Source organism: Musca autumnalis, unplaced genomic scaffold (genome assembly GCF_047663935.1).
Source record: "Musca autumnalis isolate F117 unplaced genomic scaffold, ASM4766393v1 scaffold_4, whole genome shotgun sequence".
Taxonomy (NCBI): Eukaryota; Metazoa; Arthropoda; class Insecta; order Diptera; family Muscidae; genus Musca; species Musca autumnalis.
The window spans coordinates 161,116,599-161,134,203 of record NW_027411977.1 but is presented as its reverse complement, the minus strand read 5'-3'; the positions used below and the strand labels follow the sequence as shown (position 1 = coordinate 161,134,203).

Sequence of the window (17,605 nt, the reverse complement as noted above, 5' to 3'; positions counted from 1 at the left end):
AGTAGTTCGATATATTGTCCAAACCCTTTGATTTTTATTATGTAATGTGGATACCACTAGTCGAACTGGTGAATTTGCTATCTAAATCATTGTTTGTGGAGTTTGATTCGCTATTAAACACTACCAAATGATCAGGAATATTAGACAAATAATCTCTAATTGACTCTTCTACAGACGTAGGGTCTCTATCTGACGCTGGCCCATTATAAACTTCAGCAAAATGATTCTTTAATACCTCAAGTTTTTCATTGTCATTTATCACGTTCACACCGTTTACTAATACATCCCCTATTGCAGACTTGTTACACTTTCCTATTAAGCCATAGATTTGTCTATATGCATTCGGACCAGGTCTAATGTTTCGCAGTTTTCCATCAAAAATACGGGACTGTTCTATCTCCACATTTTCTTTGTTTATAACTTTAAGAAGATTAATTTGCTTTGAGAGTAATACATATTGAGGATTTTGTCTGTTCATGTGACGGTGAAAAAGTAGTTTCAATTCTTTTAGCCATTCATGCTTTAATTTGTAAAGATTATTTACTTCCTGCGATACTTTAAATTTTCTGTTTTTCAACAGTTTTCTTTCAGAATGTAATTGAGACACTAAACCAACAGTGGAAGTAAATTCCTCAATGTAATCATCAATCTCTCCGTTAGACAGATTTTTATTAAGTGGTGGGAAATGAGCATCTAATTCAGCAGTTAAATCGGATTTAAATTGAACCCAGTTCGTGTTTTCAAATGAGACGTATTCCCTAGGCTACAAAGTCAACACCACCAAACGTAAGTTGTAATTTTAACGCATAATGATCAGGAAAGATTGATAGACTCTCAATACGAAAATTAGGGTGCAGAACATCTACAAAATTTGGACTGATTAAATAATGGTCTAAGAATGACGCTCCATTTGGAACTGATGGTGTTGAATCGCACAATCTAACGAGAGAGTTGTCATTGTAGAAGTGATCTACCGTTTAAGTTTGTAAAGGAGCCACCCCAACATACGTTTCTGGAGTTTAAATCACCGCCTAAAATTAAACCATCATAGTTACGAGAGAAACTGTTTATAATTGAGAGATTGTTGTATATGATAGATTTCCCCAAATTACACTCAAAATAAACTGTTCCTAGCAAAATCTTCTTCTGCTGACCATCTATTGAAGTGTTTATTACTATGAACAAATTTGGAACTTGAAGATTTGGAATTTCGAGTCTTGTGAATGCTATGTTTTCTCGAAGTGCCAAACCACATCAACACCACTTCTGTTTTCTAAAAAGACATAGTCCTTCAATACTACTCGATGTCTTTCATTCAAATATGTTTCCTGAATGAAAGCTAAATCTATTCTGTTAGAATTTAATATACTCAATAAATCAATTCTTCGGCTAATATCAATTAACGACCTGACATTAAGAGTTAACAAATTTATATGTTTACGGACCATAAGACTGCTTTAGTTCATTTAACAACCCCAAACATTGGCTTTTAGCCTCATCTACAGTCATGTTCTTGTATCCTCTCATAAAACGCTCCATTTTTTCTTGCAGAGACAACGTCTCAGGTTCACATAAAACTCTTGCTATTTTTAGGAACTCTTGAACAGTATTTGATGCGTAGCTTTCCTTGCAATTTTGAGAGCTGCTGAAACAATTAGCAAACGTTTTTCCGGGTTGAACTATATTTGACCCATTCAGAGCATTATATACACCTCTTGAAGCCTCTAATCTCTATTGTTTCGCAGAAGTTTTAATTGTTTCTTTTAGTTCCACATACTTTAAATACGAGGGACATTTCCTATAACTTGATGGATGACCGTATTCCTTACAATTCACACAATACGGTTTGCTGGTTTGTTACTATCCGTTTGTACATATTCGCAATTACCGGGGTCATGACACTTATCACACTTGACACATGCACACTGACGGCTGCAGTTGGAAGACACGTGACCCCACTGTTGGCAACGCCAACGTTGAAGTATTCTCGTATTAGCTTTTGGGGATTCAAACGTGGCTTTTTGTTTTAAAACGTATCTAATGTGTGATATATCAGATACAGATTTCCCTGGCAGTAGTGATATCAAGAAAAGTCCTGTGTCATAGTTATTTTTCCTCGAGTGTTGTGTGGTAAACTTAGTAACATTGTGAACCGTGTTTGGAGGCTGCTTTTCTAAACATGCCTTAATATATTTACACTTTGATACGACCAAGAATGTGCCTCATAGAAATAATGGTTTTAGACCCCAAGTATGTTTGTACGATATCTGTTTCAGACAATTTTGAGTAGATTTTATTATTGTAAACTAAATTTAATTATAATATCAAATAATAATAATATATAATTAATTTGGAAATTTGTCCTCAGCCCAGAATAAGTTATTATTAGACAGCGGAATTTTATGCAACCCCTATTTTTGGTCCGATTCATGTCAAAATTTGAGACTAGGCATATTTTTGGTTTCTGATTACATTGCAATCGAAACATATGACATATGCAAAATTATGCAAAATGCATAAATTTTTGCATATGCAAAATTTATGCATTTTACATATTTTCTTATGCAACAAATATTTCAGTAATAGGTACAAAAATGTTTGTGTGTACAATTTTTCTGTTTAAAATTCTCTCCATAAAAGTCAATAAAATAGAGAAATATATAACCACAGCCACAGCCTTCAAAATACTGAAAATCGGGAGGTACCATTCTATGGGGGCTATATGAAGACGTAGACCTATATCGAGAAATTTCAGGTGGAATGTTTTATACACTCAACGAAGACTTAATACCAAATTTCAGCCATTTCGGAGGGATATTGAGGGCACAACCTTCAAAATACCAGAAATCCGAAGGCACCGTTCTATGGGGGCTATACGAAGACGTGGACCTATACCGACAAATTTTAAGTGGAAAGTTTTAAACCCACAGCGAAAAAAAATGCAAATTTTTATTCATTCGGTGGGATATTGGGGCCACAACCTTCAAAATACCGAAAATCGGGAGGTACCATTCTATGGGGACTATATGAGAAATTTCAGGTGGAAAGTTTTATACCCCCTAGGAAGACTTAATACCAAATTTCAGCCATTTCGGAGGGATATTGAGGCCACAACCTTCAAAATATCAGAAATCTGGAGGTACCGTTCTATGGGGGCTATATGAAGAAGTGAACCTATACCGAGATATTTCAGGTGGGAAGTTTTATACCCCCAACGAAAACTAACTACCAAATGTCAGTCATTTCGGTGGGATATTGAGGCCACAACCTTCAAAATACCGAAAATCGGGAGGTCCCATTCTATGGGGGCTATATGAAGACGTGGACCTACGCCGACAAATTTCAGGTGGAGTGTTTCATACGCCCAACGAAGACTAAATACCAATTTTCAGTCATTTCGGTGGAATGTTGAGGCTACAACTTTCAAAATACCGAATATCGGTAGGTACCGTTCTATGGGGGCTATATGAAGACGTGGATCTATGCGGACAGATTTCAGTTGTAAAGTTGCATACCCCTAACGAAGACTTAATACCAAATTTCAGCTATTTCGGTGGGATATTTAGACCACAAATTCTTGAATATATGTTTGCACATGGTTTTGCATATGCTAATTTTATGCAGATATGTACAAATATGTCAAAATATGCACGATATGCTGAATATGCAAAATATGCAAAAATTTCTGTGCCTAATCCGTTTTATTTTGTAATAAAACGAGTTTCTGTCTAATCAGATTTTCTCGACGACCATCCTAACCATATATGCATTTGCATAGGATTCCGCTGTCTAGTTATTATTAATTTCATTAGTGCATTCAATTGCGGCATCTGAACCCGATTTTACATAAATCATATTATTTACTGTGGGTGTTTTCTCATATCGTGCTCTAATTTTTGCAAACAAATGTTCAATAGTATTGTGTGTTGTACACTTTAATAATGAAATATTGCCAAATCTTTGTAGCATTAATTTCCATGCTTTAAGTGATGAAATAAAAACTTTTTGTTGAGAATAATCTATTTGTTCTAAAAAATTGCAAAATGTGTTTATCAGGCATGTCACAGAAACCAATTCCGATCGAAAGTGGAATTGATTCCGTATTTAGCTTCTTCAGAAACCGAAAAACGAAAATTTTGTTCGAAATGAAACCACTTTTGGTTTCTCAAGTGGAATTTCATATTTTTGGAAACATGTCACTTTAAAACACTGCAAAAACACTTGAAAATAATAAAAATATTGTTTTATTAAAAAATTCACATTTAATTTCATATTTTTTTACCATTTTTTTTTTAAAAAATTCGCACATTTCCATTATTTCTCAATCAACGAAATCATTTGTTAACAAAGTATTGTCACATAATTTTTCATTGTTATTTTGTAAAAACAAGACAATCTGGCATTACGAATGATAAATTAAAACAATGATAAAAGAAAACAAAACAAGAAAAAGCTCAAGGAAGGTATTTTTCAATGTAAAATTGATTTTTTTGTGCCTAAATTACAGAAACAATAGAAAAATTGAAAATTCAATAACGAAATTAACTTTCTTTTCGCACAAAAAAGGCAACACAATGTTTTCACAATTCCACTTCTACCGTGTTTTCTAATCACATGTTTTTGTTTCGTTTCTCTTAATTCTTCTAATGTTGCCATATTTATACAAATAATAAGATTTTCGGAATTCACCAAATCGATTGAAATCTGAAGAAGCTAAAACAAAAACGATCGAAATGAAATTACGGAATTGAAACCATTCCGATCGGAATCTGTGACATGCCTGTATAATATATATTTTTCTCCTAAAGGCAAGTCGCCATGCAGTAATAAATGCACGAGAGGAATCATGCCGGATATAAAGTCTTTTGTGCACCGCAAATCTTCTTTTGTGCACCGCAAATCTTCTTTTGTGGTTTTGGTTGCAAGATCTGCAAGAGTTTTATTATTATAAATGCTTAAGTATAGATTATTTAAGTTAAATGTTTCATATGAATATGATGTTCGCTTTCTATATTTTGTTTTTATATACCCGTAGTTGGGCACTGATTGCTGAAATTTAATTTTTTTTTTTGGAATAAAATGCATATGTTATATTGCACAACAAATGCATTATGTGTATGGCCCATAGGTAATTGTAGCCTGGAATTATTTCCACAAATACTCTTTGAACCCTTAATGGATATAATAGTTGCATGTGTCTATCATCAGCGTCGCAGCAACAAAAAACAATGTGAACATTTAAACTTGATACTGTTGCAAAAATTTGAGCAAGCATGTTCGTTAAATTGTCCACTGTGTATTTCGGTTTAGATTCCACCCCTAACAGAAGTTCCCAATTCGAAAATAAAACACTCATCAAAAATGCATATGCACATCTGCAATTATCATCTTTTACCTTCAATGCGTCAAAGGAAAAAATGCAAATTTTTTTCTGTCGGTGGTTTATTTTCGAGGTATTTTTGAAGCAAAACTTTTGTAGTTTCTGAGAAACCCATTGGGCTGTCTGGTAGAAAGATTTCAACGTATTCTGCGGGTGGGCATCTAAAATCGTATCTATTTTCTAATGTTGTATATGTCTTGTGTGACATTAATAGGTGTGTCCTTAAAAACATGATTTCCTTGGGGGAATAAGGATATGTAGATTTCCCACTTAAAATATCAATCCACATTTGTTGGCAAGTTCTTTTGCCTATACCATCGACTTGGACGACGGCCATGACTGCATCATCATAATCATCAATAATATGGTCGGCGTGGACGACGGCTCTGGCACTGGCTACATCATCATCATCAGCTGCATCATCGGCATCAATGTCGTCAATAATGTGGTCGGCGTGGACGACGGCTCTGGCAGGTGGTGGGAAGATAGATTATATAAATAATTTTTGTTTGAAATGGCATTCGCCTCAAAATGCAGAGAGCATATACAAATTCCTTTTAGCTCTGCATCACTATAATTTTGTTGCCAATATTGTTGCAATATTGGAATCCATGCAGTCCTAATGGAATGGATTTGGATTCTGGGTTGCTGCAGTGCCTCAATGCTGTTGCATGCTGGAATGCTGCATTTCCTTCTTGATGGCATCTGAAAGAAAGTAAATACAAGATTGGGTCACATTTTGTCCACATTTAAAATAGGGTATAACAAGTAAAAAAGTATCAGTCGGCTTTGCCGACAGAGATATACCCTCAGCCTATGTGAATTGAAACTGTGAGCCAAATCTTGGACCAAATCCGTTGACCACTTCGAGTGCTATAGTGCGCACCAGCCACTACACATGGTGTCATAGGGATTTTTACAACTTTCGGGCTATTTTCTCAGAAAGTATTTACTTGCCCCTGAAAAAATTGTACCATCGTAAGTGGGTCAGTGAATGGAAGTTGCTTCAACAAAACTCAAAGTGATTCGAGAGCAGGTCTTAAAGTTAACTTATCCGAAATTTTGTGTGGGAGGTACCAGAAGGAGTGGACAAATATAGTCCATATTCGAACCTGATCTATAACTGGCAGATATATTAGAATGTGTAAAGTATGGACTAAATCGGTCACTCCCTTCAAGAGTTGTCGTGTGCACAATTTTCCAAACATTTTTCAACTTTTGTGGGGAAGTTACCTGAAGGAGTGGACCGATATGGCTTATCTTCGAACTTAAACTAAGTTTGCACAAAATATTGCGAGGGCCAACTTTTAGACCAAATCGGTCGGATGTTGCTTCAACAAAACTCAATGTGATTCGAGAGCAGTTCTTAAAGTTAACTTATCCAAAATTTTGTGTGGGAGGCACCCGAAGGAGTGGACAAATATAGTCCATATTCGAACCTGATCTATACCTGGCATATATATTAGGATGTGTAAAGTATGGACTAAATCGGTCACTCCCTTCAAGAGTTGTCGTGTGCACAATTTTCCAAACATTTTTCAACTTTTGTGGGGAAGTTACCTGAAGGAGTGGACCGATATGGCTTATCTTCGAACTTAAACTAAGTTTGCACAAAATATTGCGAGGGCCAACTTTTAGACCAAATCGGTTCATCCGTTCGAGAGTTATCGTGCGCACCAACCAGCCAGACAGACAGACTGGCGGACATTGCTAGATCTACTCAAAATTGTCTGAAACGGATATCGTGCAAACCTACTTGGGGTCTAAAACCATTATCCGTTGATATTCGCGTCATCCGTCAAAAGAATCTCTCTTTGAGAGAAGATACTTTTGTCTATTTTTTTTTTGGTTTTTTTTCGTATTTTATAACGTAAAAAACAAACAAGATTAAATTTAAATTCACGAAGCCAGATAAAACCACTAGATAAATTTATCAAAATAATCCCAATAATAGCTCAAGTCAATTCACGAACCCCGTTTTTCCCTGTTTTTCAGTTCACGAACCCCGTTTTTTCCAAATAATTCCAATAATAACCCCAGTCAATTCACGAACCCCGTTTTCCCTATTTTTCAGTTCACGAACCCCGTTTTTTCCCTATTTTTTCAAATAATCCCAGTTTCAAAAAGCTATTTGTTATTTTTGTGTGTGTGTGTGGTGGTGTGTGTTGCAAATGAACAATGTAAAAAAGCTTTCTGCTATTTTTGTATGTGTGTGTGTTATTATGGTTGTTTATTCGGCTCGAAGCAACCAAATGTTTAGTCCGCACTATAGGCACTATAGGGACTTAAGGGACTTAGGGACTTGGGGGAAACAAGTGTACAAGGAGCCAGTACGCCCAATGCGTACGAGTGGCCGTCAATAGAAATAAAAAGAAATAGAAAATAAAACACGATAGTTTTTAGTAAATGGTTTGGCTCGATTGCCGTGTGTTTATTTATTGGTAAACAATATTACCTTTAAGAATTAAGTACAACGAAGGCTTACGATAAAGCGCGGGTAGAAGTTGCTTTCGATTTAAGCGGCCGATCGATCTTCTTTTTGTTTATGTGTTTGTTTTGTGTTGACATCTGCATGGATGCTTGAAGAGGGCGGTTGTCAAGTGAATATTAGTTGAAATCTCTCATACTATTACAGGGGTGTAACAAATTGGAATGGGGAGATTTCAACGAATATGCCTATGCGATTCATAGGGCCAAATAAAACAATATGATCAATTCTAACTTAAACAATGGTTATATAACAAATTTGAAGTTTGAGTTTGTTTGAGAGAAAAAGAGAACTTCTTTTGTCCTCTTGAGTTAAAACTAACTTTTTTTGAGTTATACCATAGACTAATGACAACATAGACGAAGGAGTACGCAATTTTGCCGCTATCAAGTTACTCAAACCCGAAAACTCAAAAAAGTTCGAAGACGTTTTTTGCGGAAAATGACAATATTTTCTTGGATATGTTTATCTAACCCCAAGTTGTCTTTTGCCAGAACAAAATATTTATTAACTTTTTCAGAACACTTTTTCGAACATACTCTATGTTTCCATTAGTCTATGATATAACAATGTAACAATGAGAACATAGAACTTAAGAAGTTAGTTATAACTGAAGAGCACAATTTAAAATTTAACGTTTTTTGTTGCTTGTCGTTGTTTTTGTTGTTTTGTTAGGCACGTGGCAATATAAACCAATCTAACAGTTGAGCAGAACAAGAACAGTTGTTATTTTACCATCAACATGTCCACGAATACAACGAATACAGTCAGAACAGTCAGAGGAAAATTGGTAAAATTGCATCACATCAATCTTCTTAAAGAATTGTACTCTGAGGCAGTAAAAGGCAACGCAAATGTTAACATAATATCTGGAGACGCATTCATTAAGATTCACCAGATCCTGCTGATGGAGAGCAGCGATCTTTTTAGAACCCTCCTGTCGACGGGAAAATACCAATACCACATCACATTGCCAAATATATCGCCCCATGTACTAAAACATATACAACAGCTCGTATATTTTTTTGGCCGCTGTGAATTAAACAAAAATTCTACCCAGGAAACACTTTACACAATAAACCTATTACAAATCAGTGCAAGAAACCTCATAGTTGGAGGCCGTAGCAACACAAATGCAAATGCTGATGAGGATCATATTGACGATGATTTCAAAAGATTTGTTCAGATGCTTGCCATCGAATTTGAATTGGATGACGACGTAGCTGTCGCAGTTGCTACATCCGCAGCCTCTGCTCCTGGTGATGAATTGGTGACAGCAACATAGAATAAAGCTATGAAATAGAAGAAGATACTTCTGTTGTTGGTGAACTAAAATACAACGAAGTCGGCTCCATGGCTGGAGCAATACAAGATTACAAATATAAATGTTCAAGATCAACACTGTATAAATATCTGGGTCTAGCTAACATCAACAAATCCTTACGATCTTTAAGGACTGAATGTAGAAATGGCGTTAAATATAAATCAATGAAAGAATGGGAACAAAGTGGTATGTATAAAACAACCACAGCAAGGAAATATGGCAATCATCATTCTCCGATTACATTTCGAACTATGAGAAACGTTTTAATGAAAAATAATTCTTTATTCTTGGCTCATCATCAATACCTTGACCAAAGACTCTGTAACTTTGATAACACTGGTCAACAGGACTTTTGTTTCAACCGAAGTTGCAGTTGTTTCTAGATGAAATCGGCGAGTTGTTTCCAAATCCGGTCCCGGTTTTCTCCATCAGGTCTTGTTTTTGAGATATAGCTCAAAATCTGGTTTTACGTGTTTAACCCAGACTTTCGTTATTTTCGGATACAAACAAATATTTTTTTGTGGGTTTTTCGACATTAATATATTAAGGAGATGTTGTACGCTCGCTACAAATCGTTTTTGAAATAGTTATGGTGAGTATATATCAAAAAACAAGTAAGAACAGACTATAGTCGGACGGGGCCGACCATGTGATACCCTATACCACTATCCCTGTGCACTAGCTTTCCGGGCTAGCTGTTATAAGATGTGCATTAGAAATTTTACCAATTTTCACACAAAAGTTTTGATCAATTTAACCCGCTAAATATTATCCGATCATACCGTTGACTTGCACGCTACTTCTTCATCTCAAACCAAAACTACGTTTAAAATTTCGCGCCGATCGGACTATTATTGCGACCTACAGAGCGGCTACAAAATCGAGCAAAAATTTTGTTTTTGGTCCATTTCATCCCTTTAACATTTCACGATCATCGCCAAAAACTAATCAGTTCTATTCTGGTCCAAACCCGACCTCCATACTAAATTTCGTGACAATCGGTCCATAATTGCGGCCTCTAGCTTGATTACAATTTTTAATGGACGGACAGACGGACGGACGGACGGACACACATCGCTAAATCGCTTTATCTCGTCGAGATATGAAGTTTGGTATACCACATGAGGGGTCTACGACGAATATTTCGCGGCGTTACATGAATTTTTGGGAAAACAAACTTATTATACCCTTTTCCACATTGTGGTATAGGGTATAAATATAGAAAATATACGACGGACTTTGCAAAAATTGCATATTTTGAGTACTTTAAGCTGTAATTACGTCATCGGGGAAAGTCATAGGATCTTCATATGGTACTCCGGATATGCTTAGGGTGTCTACTATATAATCCAGTATTCAAATGTATAATATAAAGTTCATAGCCCCCATGATTCGGTCATAACCTAAAAATCACCATGAAGACTGCTAAAGGGAAATAATTTACCAGTGATATCATTACCACATAAGCCATTTACTTTTCAATGGCAGTCTTCATGATGATTTTTAGGTTATGGCTGAATCATGGGAGCTATGAACTTTATATTATATATTTAAATTCTGGACTATATAGTCGTATATTTTCTATATTTTTTTGATATGTATGGTGAGCATAACTATTTCAAAAACGATTTGTATCGAGCGTACAACATCTCCTTAATATATTAATGTCGAAAAACCCACAAAAAATATTTGTGTGAATCTGAAAATAACGAAAGTCTGGCTTAAACTCGTAAAAACCGATTTTGAGCTATATCTCAAAAACAAGGGCTGATGGAGAAAAACCGGGACCAGATTTGAAAATAACTCGCCGATTTCATCTAGAAACAACTGCAACTTCGTCTGAAACATTCAACTTTTTCAATTTTGTTGAGCAGTGTAATTGTTGCTGATAACCAATTTCATGTAATTCCTTGCTTTTGCCACTAATTCTTTTTCATTGAAGTTACTGTAACACCAGTATATACAAAACTCATGTTAGCTCGATTAATCCAATTAATTAATTAAAAACTTTCATAAATAATGGCCTTCGTCCTAAAAAGACAATAATAAACATTTGGAGCAAAGTTCACCATATTCAGTTCACCACAACCGGAGGTTAACCATTGAGATTCTTTAGAGTTGGGGCCAAATTATTACCACTCACGGAAAGGGTAATAAACTCTGACTGTGGCACAACATCTACAACATCTGGAGGGATTTCTATGTGGAACGTTGCCCGGCACTGATATACAATGGTTTATTGTGTTTATTGTGGCGTTTAATCATTCCCTCAGGTTCGACACGAAGTTTTCGAATTACGCCATCCTGGGACACTTCAAACGCTGTTAGCCGCAACTTTGAGACTCTTTGTGCGTTTTTCCTCTTGTGAACCTCTGTTCGCTTGGATGATTGTTGAATCCATAACATAAAACTCTCCAGCATCATTGAAGAGAGAAATTTCCAATTTCCGTCTCTGCTTCTTCCTCATGATAATTGTGTACCAATATTGATATGGTAAATTGAGACTGATGAAAAACTTGGACTTGGACACACTAAAGTAATTTCAATGTTATTTTGGCTCATTATTACATCCTTTCTGTAGTTAAATTTTGGCCGGTATCGAACAGATAACCTGCTTTTTGTTCTTACATGTTTTCTTTAATAATAACAGCTGTTTCTGCATGTCGAAAGAAGAATGTGTGCGAAAGAAACACGTCCAAACTCTTGTGTGTTTCTCAAATTTGTTTTTATTTTGAAGCAAAAGCAAAGGTAAACGTTTTCGAAAACTAAAGTTCGGGCGTGCTTCATTCGCACCAACGTTCTTCTTTCTACATACAGAAACTGGCTTTAAGTGTCAGATAGATTAAAAGGAGGTTTGTGCTCCTTTGAAAAATTAAATGCGCCCGAGAGTATGCTTCACCAAAGACAGGAACAATTTGAGAGCAAATCCATTTCAACCAATCAGAGTTGAGTAAATTTGATGTGTACAGTCTTATTTGCTTGATATTGCCATATTTTTACAAAATATAACATTTAGTTTAAATTGAAGATGTAATAACAACATAGACGAATGAATGAAATAGACAAAGAGATTGTAGTGGCTTCTTTTTGTAGGTGTCGCCCTTGCGAAAACTGCTTAATCTTTTCACTCAATTGTACAATGTTTTGGGGTAAATTGCAATATTTTGTTGAATTTGTTTATATGAGGATGTAGATCTGGCCAAAGATTATCCACATGTTGTCTTTTATCAGAATAAATAGTTTAAAATCTATATTAACTATAAATAAAACTACTAACGCCATCTATCAATTTTCGATAATTCGAAGATAAATGCTAAGAGCAAATCTATGTATATACGATTCATTTGTCTAACAAATCACTACAAATCAGCAAGAAGCACACTACAATATGTGTGTTCGTTTACTCAAAATTTGTACGAATTGTTACTGGATGTTGTTCGTTTACTCTACAGTTCAGTGCAAAAGACCTTAGTCGTTTACAAGAAGTTACTGGACTTGTACAAATTTTTACAAATTATTGAGTAAACGAACATACCTAATTTATTTGTCTATACATTGGCCTGTTCCCGTACTTTATAAAGTGGTAAAAGTTGTAAAAGTAGTAAACGAGTTTCATATAAATTTTGTGTACGGCAACGCAAAATGTGTAAAAGTGGTAAAAATTGTACAAACTTTTTAGTTCTGGAACAGAGCTCATTTATTAGTCTATGATTTCACCTTAAGAATGAGTGAAAACAAAGACTTATAAAATATAGACAACGGAATGCTTCCATAGACTAATTAAATATAGACAACGGAAGATGTAGTTATCTTATTCCGCCAGATGCCACACCAGCATATTTTGACGATGGTACATACGCAAAGTGTTGAGTTTGTTTATTTTTCCGCACCATAGCTGCTCAATTCGAAGTTGAGGGGTAGAGTTTGTTTTAAGGGGTGTTTACACTATCGGTCAATGTCATATGAGCTGTCACTTCTTTTATCCATTCGACATCCTTTATGTTTGTCAAAGTCCATACCACTTTTAGTTTTTGCGTTCACACTAGCATACAATTTCATATGACCACAAAATATAAATCACGCAAATAACACAATTTATATTGTTAAAAACTTTAATCGCACTCACATTTTCGTTTTCTTTACCTATTTCCTTCATTTTTTGGTAAAATTGTTTTCTTCTAACAATCAATTTCTCAACTGCATACGAAAATACATGACCGAATAGAGCTCCCCCTAAATGAAAAATTTACATATGAGTTGCCACATAATTTTGATAGATGCAAATTTTCATAATGGCCACACTATGTGTACAACATTCACAGGTAACAAATTTGACATCTCATATGACATTCATACATTGTGTAAACACCCCTTTAGTGTTTGCCGGTTTTTCAACTCAACATCATATGTTTGAAGGCCTGAAGGTGTTTGCCTGGTTGCCTTGCTTTCCTGCTTCATTTTTGACATAATAAAAATAAAAGAATAAAGGAGGCCGAGCAAATTTCGAACTGGGTTGCCCTTTTCTTTTTTATTTTTTTATCAGAAGCAAGCAAGGCAACCAGGCGAGGCAGCTTATGTACGCAAGCCTTGAAGTACTTACAATGATAAAAAATCATTCAATTTATGAAACGTTTTAGTTTTTGTGGCTTATTAGCAAATATATTTTTATTATTGTCCAAATTTATGTTTTTTTCGAACATTAATGTTTTCACTCATTTTTAAGGCGAAATTTAATTTGCACACAAACGCCATCCTAATCTGACTTTTTTTCGAACAATAAAGAAGAAGCATTCCGTTGTCTATATTTAATTAGTCGATGATGCTTCTTCTTTCATATTCGAAAAAATTTTTAGATTAGGATGGCAATAGTGTGCGGATTGAATTTCACTTTAAGAATGAGTAAAAATGTTAAAGTTCGAAAAACATAAATTTACACCGTAATAAAACTATATGTGCGCTAATAACTATGCGTACAGCCAGTATTGGCAAGACAATAGCAAAGTTGCAAACCATATTCACCAATGCATTCATACCTTCCTCTATACATATTTAAAAATTTATAAATGTATTTGTGAAAAAGGTTTATATTTTTGCTATTGTCTTGCCAATACTAGCATTTAAATGCCGGGTTATTAGTTAATGATTACACTGGTCCACAAAATCACAAAATGACCAAACCAATGTTTAACAAACTAATTTAAAAAAAGCCGAATAAATATTTCTTGTGGCCAAGGATAACGAAAATCTGGGTAAAAATGGTAAAATAGGCTCCTATATATCGAAAAAAAAAACTGATAGGCAAAACTGCTTCCGGATTCCAAAATAACTAGACAATTTTAGTCAGAAACACAAACAATTTCGGAAGATACAAAAGTAGTGTTGACCAGGTTATTTATCATTGTAATTGCCTTACACATATGATGTTGAGTAGAGTTGTATAGTTTATGAACAAACTAGTTCAATTGGACTATTAATTGAAAAGAGCGTATGAACTAAATCAGTCGATATAGTTCAATAGATTACTGAGCGCCGACCGAAGGATCCACGAAGAACGATCAACGAACAAACGATTCACAATCTAGTGTAGCAACTACAAAACAAAGAAATGAAATTGTTGGAAAATAAGCAATGAGTAAAGTTGTTAAAAAGTTACAGAATAGGCCCTTTGGTGTATGTATTTTCATCAAGCGGACGATTAAGACCCCATGAACGATTCTGATCCGAATGATTGAACTGCATTGAGCGCGTTATGTCCCCATTACTAATGCAAACAACACAATGTGCGTTGGTATGGGTTGCCTAATGCTGGACTAATTAATGTAAAGAGGAAGAAATCGTCTCAGTGAGTATATTCCAATGTAGTCTGTTTAATATGCACTCATTTGAACTCAACTTGTAAAATGGCAATAACTATAAATTGTTTAACTATTTATTCCGGTAAAAGACAATATGTGGATAGTATTTGGCCGGATCTATTTCCTCATATGAAAATATGCAACAAAATTGTCCAACTTACCCCAAAACATTGTGGAATTGAGTGGCAACCCTAGCATATTTCGCAAGAGCGACACCTGGAGAACGAGAAGCAAGCTACAACTTATTTGTCTATACATTTATTAGTTTATGGTACAAAAAAAAAACTCAACACTTTTATTTTGTACCATACGTACGGTGACCAATATTTTTGGATGAAAATAGAGTACACATACGAGGGCTACTACAGAAGTTTCTGGGCTAGACAACAATGTCAGGCGCTATTTACCATTTCGATTGGAAAGCTTAACATTTTCTAGCATAAGCGTACTCAGTGCGGTTTGACGTACCACGTATTGCGTTTTTTACAGGACTTGAAGGATTAATTTGCAAAAAAATGTGGAATTTACTTGTGAATATTTTCGTCCGACCATGTTTCACAATTTTCTACGTGATGACGACGCGATGAAGCAACATTCTATAGTCAGTAGTCAATAGGGTTTCGTAGTCTGCGTTGGAGTCGAGCAATTATGCTGTAGTCGGAGACTGAGTCGAAAAAATAACATGGCTCCAACTCCGGGCAACAATTTTTTCTACATTTATCAAAAATGAATTTCAAGAACTTTTGCGGTCCAATTAATAATCTAAAGCAAACTTAAAATTCCATGACAATCGAATTAGAGTTTCAACTTAAGCGTGAATTTGTAAGCTGGGTCGATTTCTTAATATACGATAAGAAATGTATACATATTTTGGAATATTTGTTTTGGATCAAACACATTCTATATAAGATTATGATCCAAGAAGATAATGATCTCAAACTGCTCATATTCCCTGCCCACTTCAGAACCTCTTACACAGAGTTTCAAATTTCTGTGATCTTGTATTTTTATTATAATCGTAGAAGTTTTAAACAAAGAAGTTTTGTAGTTGTGTATTATATTCGACAAAAGTTATTTTCAAGGAACACCGCAGAAAATGGCCAACATATAGGAAAAAATCGTAAACTAGTGTATATTTTATTCATTGAGTGCTATTAGAAATTGTCTTCAGAGTCGACTCCGGAGTCGGAGTCGAAACAAAAGTGGCTCTACTCCGAAACTTTGGTAGTCACACGTGAAAGGTTTTCCTTAAAGTAAATTCAGTTTTTGTGAAATTGATTGTAGGGAAGCTCTATCCTTCCCGCTCTCTACCAAACACTCAATATATTTTACGACAAACTTTGTACGTCCAAGAGAAACGACATCATTTGTCAGACCAGGTGACACGATGGTTATGTCTGCGACACTTGCCGCTAATTCATGGGCTTACATCCCATACTGCATGAAAACCTGGCCGTAAAAAAGGTTTCGTATCGGTGGACCCCGTACAGATTGGTGCAAGAAATTTCAAAAAAATACGATCGCTATATAAACCTTATACAATGCGTATAAGACCGAAACAAAACAGCAATCGAGAGAACATGCTGTTGACACGTTCAAAAACCACGTTTTGGAGATGTTTCAACAATTGGCTTGAGCGCGTGCAGAAGTGTTTAAATCAATAAACAGTGATTTGAAACTGATTTCATTTCAACAACGACAATATTTGGCCAAATTTCTGCCTAGGTCTCTCGGATTTCATTGCATTACCTTGTAAAACAAATCATGTATTTGTAAAACAAATCAAAAATAGAGGACATAGAGTACATATGATGAAAATAGAGGACAAATAGAGTACGTTGAAAAAATAGAGTACGGACACCTCAAATAGAGTACTGTCCTCTATAATAGAGTACGGTTGGTCACCGTAACCATACGCAAAATCTATTGGTGAAAAAAAACAATATCTGCCGTTGTCTATATTTGATTAGTCTATGTTATATGTTTGCGTACGAAACATACTCGACTTCGGAGATAATTAATGTTGTTTTCAAGGAAATTAATTGATATTTTGTATATTTGTCTTACAAGAAACACATTTTATGGACGAAAATTCTTTTTATTTAAGGTTTAAGTGACTTCGGTATTGTTACTCAAACAACAAAAATTAATCATACTACCTCAGTAGAAACAAAATCAAACAAAACAGATGAGAACATTCCGGCGTCTGTATTTGATTAATCTCTGAGAGACTTCAATTGCATTTAACACACAGATCGGGGAAGACATATACTGCGTCCAACTTGCTAACCTTTCTTGACCAATCGGTACTTCCTCATTTAAGTGTACCTAATAAATGGGGAAGTAGTCAACTGAACAGAACCAACAATGGAAATACGACTTCAATCAATTTAAAACCTACAGTTTTAAAGAACCTACAGTTAAACGAGTTGTCACCGCCACATCTAAAAATGTATATTCAATTTCTATATCGTATCTTTAAAATTATCCAAAAGTAGGAGATAAAGTTCGCATTATCATTTAAAATTCATGTTATATTTTGTAAAAATATGGCAATA

At 35.1% G+C, this 17,605-nt stretch overlaps 1 long non-coding RNA gene across 1 annotated transcript in view; it reads left to right on the top strand.

Moving 5' to 3' along the window:
• The first annotated feature begins 585 nt into the window (after window positions 1-585).
• LOC141401393 (uncharacterized) overlaps window positions 586-17,605 on the top strand; it is a 72,177-nt gene continuing 55,157 nt past the window's right edge. Inside the window, exon 1 of the long non-coding RNA XR_012412344.1 lies at window positions 586-786. This is a non-coding gene — a long non-coding RNA (uncharacterized lncRNA). The remainder of the gene's footprint in view (window positions 787-17,605) is intronic.